This window comes from Echinops telfairi, unplaced genomic scaffold (assembly GCF_000313985.2).
Source record: "Echinops telfairi isolate 266 unplaced genomic scaffold, ASM31398v2 ScPeMD7_6080;HRSCAF=6971, whole genome shotgun sequence".
NCBI lineage: Eukaryota > Metazoa > Chordata > Mammalia > Afrosoricida > Tenrecidae > Echinops > Echinops telfairi.
The window spans coordinates 4,918,636-4,925,380 of NW_022109980.1; the positions used below are offsets into that span (position 1 = coordinate 4,918,636).

Here is a 6,745-nt window from a genome sequence, read left to right on the forward strand (position 1 = left end):
ATGCCCTTTGCCTCCCAGCTCTTTCCTCTATTTCCCTTGACTTTCCTCCTGTCCCAATATCATGCTCAGTCCCCGCCAGGGTTTCAGCACTTCCTCTTTGTTACATTCCCCTTGATCATGCCCTACCAGGCCTCCCACACCCACCTCACCACCAATTTGGAATGTGATTCCATTCTTGGAAACATTTTTTAAACTTGTCTGTTTGGATGCCTGACAGCACCTCCTTGTTTGTTTTGTCAGCTCTTCTATTTCGTCAAATCACTGTCCTTTCAAGTCCCTCTTCATTTGCAAAAACAAAAAGAAGTCGCACAGAAGGAGGTCAGGTGATTCAGGTACATCAGGGAAGAGAATCAGCCTGCTTTTTGCCAAAAAACTGGTGCACTGAGATGGCTGCATGAACAGGTGCATTGTCGTGATAGCCACAAATCAGGTCTTCTTTTGTCACACACTGTTACAGAATCTTTTCAAAACCTCTAAATAGAAAGCTTGATTATCAGTCTGACCTGGTGGAATGAACTCCAAATGCACTATGCTCCTCACATCAAAATAACAAATGAGCAACTTCTTGATCTTTGATTTCACTTGATGAGCTAATTTTGGGCCAGGATACTATGGTGTCTTCTACTAGCTTTCAACAAGGATTGATGTTTGCTTTCAGGGTCATTAGAAAGACCACCGTATCTTGTTAGCAGTAATGATCTTGGAAAAGTGTCTGTGTTGCTTCAGAACTATTCTTTCAAAGCACGCTCTTTTTCCTGGTCAGTCAGGACTCGAAGAACAAATTGTGCATTGTGTCGTCTCCTTCCCAAATCCTCCATTAAATTCCCTGAACCGAGCTCCAAGATATTCCAGATAACTTCCTCATATCTTCAATGGTTTGCCGTCAGCCTTTGAGCATAAGTGCACAAATTTTGTTGACATTTTTATCTGTTTGGGAAGTTGACAGACATCCAGAATGAGGTTTGTTATCAATCGACACTTCACCTTTTTTGAAACAAGAAAATCACGCATACACTTGAGGTTTTTCCCATAGTGCTGTCCTTGCAAGCTGTGTTCAACATCACAACAGTTTCTGCGGCATTTTTTCCTGGGCAGAAAACGAAATTTCACAGCCACACACTGTTTTTTACAGTTGCCATCACTGAAAAATGAGGTTCCAGCAAAACTGCTTTTACAAAAAAATTCACTGTGATCAGAGAGAACCTTCCCAGGTGATGCCACTGGGTGTACTAACACTGAGCAAGCTGCTTGATGCTCGTCAACCAGAAAAAGGGTGTACTGAGCAAGCTATGCCCAGAGGAGCTTTTTCCATTTTTTGGGGGGGGGGGTACCCACTCATATGTTCTTGCTAATGAAATGATAAGTGAAAATGAAATATACACTTGTATAAGTAAACTTTAAGACATCAAAAGTGTACTGCTCCACTCTTTCCCCCTTACCTATTGGAATGAGGTTGCACTAGGAGTAGCTGCAAACACAGCAATGATAACAATGACCCTTGTGGATGACAGAGCGACCTGAAGGTATATATCCAGGTCTCTACATGACTACATACAATAGAAATGTACTCTCTGTCACCTTAAACTGTTACATGAGACTGAAAATATCCTGGTTGAGTCATTTTTTTCATGAGTAAGCCCATAAAGATAGAAATAAAGACAACACAATATACTAGGGATGGTTTTAGGAGTTAATTTCTATAAGTATCCATTGCATTCATCTTTTTTGTGCTCAAATACTCACCATACTTTAGGCTATAACTATAATGTAACTTTTCCATGTAACTTTTCCTGATTTATCTCTAAGCTTCCATCAGCTGAATATAACCTTGCTTACTTCTTTGTCATGGGACTTCTCATTTTCTAAGCTCATACAGTAACTTCTGTTTGTATTTGTCTTATCTCTTCTACCAGAGACAGCTTCATTAGAGTGAGTTCCTATCTTATTCTCCTGTATAACCTTTAAAGTACCACTAGTGGGCTATTCTCTAAAAGTGCTTATTGACTGAAAGAAGAACTGAAAAACGTGGGAGGGCCGAGTTTCTTACCTATGATCTACTGGTGTCAGTGACTGGGCCTGAAGCAATAACACACCTGTAATAGGCCGCAGGAGCAGAAAACAAGGTATGACCCAGAGTTGACAAATCAAACACAACGACTTTTATCTAAAACCATCTTATGCCTTCCATGCTCACTTGTTCCTAGAACCACAAAAGATAAAGAAAAGTTAACTGTGTGGTAACTGGCCTTTACACTCCACTTACGACCAAATCTAACCTACATTGTGGGAAAAGTCCCCATTGGTAACCACTTTTCTTCTCTTACAAAGGCTTAGTAGAGTCAAGCACTTGATAGATTAAGTGCCATTTTGGGTAGATAACCTTAATTTACACTGTTATATTAAGGATCTTCTTTATCACTTGTCTCCACGCCTCACCACCATTGGTCCGCATGGTACTAATACGTATTATATTTAGTTCGAGAGAGCAATTGGTATGAATAAAATAGAAATTTAACTGTGGCTTTAAAGAAACCAAAAGCAAATAAATCAATATGTTACCTATTTGTGCAGAAGATCTTAAGAGATCTCCCCCCCCCCACACTCCTAAAAATCTAAATTAATGCATAATAGGAAGGCTAGAGTAAAGCAGTCTTCCAAAACCATTTTTTCCCTTCCTCTGCACACTGGTAAACGCATTATTAATTACCATTTCTTAATTGACTGTGCTAGGCAAAGGACAAAACTAAATTAAAGGAGAAAAGTGTGAATAATAAAAAAGGGGCTGTTTACGCCTACATGACTAGTTTGTGAATCTACAGTTAAAATTGAGTTAATTTTTTCTCTTTCCCCTGAACATATCTGAAATTTACAAAATAATGTATGTTGCACATTAGATTTAGAAGGAAATGTAAATTGTAATACCCAAAGCAAACATCATTCACAATCTAATGATCATAAACAGTGGAGCCTCCAGACCAAGACACTTTGACATAGCTTCAGAACAACATCCAACAAATAGCCTGTGCAAACTTCAAGGATGATAAAATACATGAAGACTCGAAAAAAAAACTAAAAGAAAAAAAACAAAGACTGTAAACTTTATTGCTCAACTAAGCTCTGGGCCAGAATTGTGGGGCATTGGAATTGAATTATATCAATGCAATCTTTCTTACATGGTTAACTGAAGAAAAATTGGTGCTTTTAAAAGAATTTTAAGGATCAGAAAACAAAAAGAAGTCTGAGCTAACCATATCAGGACTGTAAGGTGGATGCCTAATGATTTTCCATTAAAATTCTCACCCTCGTCTGCTGAGAGGAAAGAACAGAAGCACAGACACGGTGGAGAAGCTGCTCTGCTAAAGCTTTTCCAGGGCTTTTGGTGCTAAAGCTTTGGCTAATTTCGGAAAACACCCTCCTAATAAGCAGATGCCATCAGATTTTGACCTTTCAGAAAGTCAACAAACAAAATGCATCTCCCCCACCAAAAAAAAAAGAAAAGAAAAACATCCTATTGCTGGAACCCCTGTTCTTGATCTGTGTGCTTACACTCTGACTGGACCACTTCCATCCCTGAGCAGCCCGGGTAACCATTGCTTTGACAATGCTTTGTTTTCAGGATTTTACTGGTAAGCCACATTTTACCACTTACTTATTACAATTCTTCCAAGAAATGCTCCATGATTTTATTTGAAACTTATATAGAATTTCCATTAAAATCTCTGCTCTTATCTGCAGTTGACCTGGGCACAAACATTTTGGCCACTATCAGTGGTAAGTTTGCTTAACTTTTAATTCTTCACTCAGAATTGTGCAAGCAGAACTAATTGAGATGTCTATGTAGTGTCGTTAATTGTTGGTCCTCCTCAATTAGGGCTCAAGCAAGATTGTTTCCTTGCGGATGGATGTGGATGGTTTGCTTATGTGGGTTTCATCTGCAACAGCAACACATCCCTTTCCAAAAGGAATGATCCATTTGTCAACTGCTGGTTTCTTTCGGGCTTTGTTCTCATAGGTCTAAACTTTTCTCAAAGCATCAATGATTTCATCATTTTTCCAAACAAGCTGAACCAGAAATTTGACATTTGTCCTTGCTTCAATTTTAGCAGGATACATGTTGCTCTGATGGGGGTGAGGGGACGGGAGGTCTTATCTGTGACAATTAATATGAGGTTATTTTAGTACAAAAATATTTACTTTCATACTACTCATTTTCCTTGACCTTTGTGATGACCTCTCCTACTGACCTACAATTTGACTCAGTCACTTCCCATTTGCTAGCTGGAGGGAACGCTTCTTGAATATGTGGTTAAGTGGAGGGTCAGTGAAACCAAGGGAAAGAAGATGGACAGACACAATGGCTACAACAAGGGACTGAGCATACCAAAGATCATAAGACTGGAGAAGGACCAGACAATGCTTCACTCCATTATTCATGGGGGGGGGGGGACCCTAATTGGAGCTGACAATAATAACAACAAAAATAACAACATGTTCCCATGGTTGCCTTATCCGGCAATACAATTTAACAGATGGAGACTCCTTGCTCATTGCATACCTGGTAACTTACACTGCACTAAAAATGAGTAAATGAAAAAATGTTGAGATGAGGAACTTTTATGTACTTGATTTGAGGTTGAACGACATTCTACCGATGGGACACGGTGAGCTTCTCTTCCATATAAACTTGCTTCCTCTGTCCCCTTGGAGGTGGAAAGCAGGAAGGGCATCTCGCAAGGATACAAGAAATTCATGCTTTCGACATGTGCCCAATTTTGCTTTCATCATGCAGGTTATTACATTCATTACTTGCAATTAAGAAAAAGAATTAATTTGGTAAGAGTTTTCTATTTTCAGCCTTTTGAGTCCTCTAAACAAGTATTCATTACATTTAACGGATACAAAATATCTGTGCATGATATGCGAGCTGCATCATCTCAAGTTTGCATCGATCCTTAACAGGTGGTTCTTACGGTACACCAACGATGCTTGTCTCCTGAGATAGAGGGGATATTCCAGGATCTGATGTTCACCTCTAATGATATAAGATTCATTTAGAAAATCCTCCACTGCCGTGGACTCCAGACCAACTCACAGAAGCCCCGTAGAACAGTCTTTCTGGGTGCTGACAGCCTCATTTTTCTCCCAGGAAGAAACTGGTGGGTTCGAACTAGAGCTTTTTTATAAAGACAAAATGGCAATTAAGAAAAAATAAACCCCTTTTACCTCAATATTAACAAAGATGAAAAAACTATCCAACTCAATGCAGGGGCAAGGGAGTGATAAGAAAGATCTTCTCATGCAGATGTTGGTTATGCCATAGATTAGGGAAGTATTTCTTGAAATTCATTTGAAATCATACAACAGAAAGTCTAGAAATGTCATTCTGCTTGACCTATTATTTAATTCTGGAAGCTATACTTGGGAGATATCTGAACTGCAGACAAAGATTTATGCAACAACAACAAAAAACAATCAAGGTAGAATTAGAATGTTGAAAAACTGGTGATTCTAAAACTGTTCAGTGTTACAGTATACTTAAGCAAATTAAACAACATCATAGGGTTTTAAAAAATATTTTAAAAAACTTTTGGAGTGACATTCTAACTTGCATGTAAATAGTTTTAAGCAAAAGGCAAGATGTAATGTTGCATAAGTAAAATAATACAATTGATGCAGAAAAAATCTTAAAGAATGTAGTCAGTCTTTCCGGATTTTGAAGAATAAACCGATTTTTTCTTGTCTTTTTATACTTTAAATACTTTTGAAATTTACTTCTTTGATGTCTCCTAAATTTTCTATCTCGATCATCTATTTCCTCAAACATGTTTAAAAATAAAATGAAAAGGCTCAACTAATGACTGAAAATTTTCACTTTGTTGTATTAATGAGACAATCCTTTTGCCCATTGCTATAGCTTTTGATTATCAATTACAACATAGATGATAAATTCAAATACATTTTTGTTTAAAAAAGCACAAATATTTCCAACAGCCAAACTGTGGCAGTTCTCTGTGCAAATACTGATCTCCCCCCATGCAGAGAAAAATAGTGATGAAACTCGAAAGACATGAAAATGATTTGTCCAACTGATGAATGGACCATGCCAACATCAATCTGCACAACCTTGAAACCACAATCTTAACAGAATGCCCAGTTACCATTAACGACGCTTCTGAAAAGAGTCATATTGAAAGGCCCTGGCGAGAGTAGGAGAAAGATGTGGGCGAAAACTCACAATCATAAAAGAGACCAAGCTGACTGGCACTATGACTCTGGTGTAACCCAGAGGTTCGGATTTTTAGTCATCCTTCAGGTTTGGAACTGAACACATTACTATAGTAGGTACAATCAACCGTTTAATATCAAAAGGGCAGCGTTTACCACGGACAAAGTTCAGAGGGTTAGGAAAGTAGGAGGAATGGAAACAGAAGGCCCAGGGAAGAAGTGGGAGACGTGTCAGAACCTTGAGGCCATTGTCCTCAGTGACACGGACCAAAATGTATATGGATTGCTGAATGGAAAACTGACGATCTGTTCCATAAACATTCACTTATTCACAATGAAACTTTTATTTTTTTTAAGTGTCAAATCTCCCCCCTACCTCGAAATTTTTTTGACAAATAAATAGTAACTTTATTGACTGTTAATCTTAAAAACCTATCAGAAATGATTCCAAAATATTGCAGTTTTTTCTTTCATTTTTTAAAAAGAATTAAGTTGAAGAGTTTACAGGATCTTCCTTTTG

General features: G+C 38.1%; 1 pseudogene; it reads left to right on the top strand.

The window, feature by feature from the left end:
* The window catches only part of LOC105979551, a 117,043-nt pseudogene that overhangs the window by 71,060 nt on the left and 39,238 nt on the right, over nt 1-6,745 (top strand).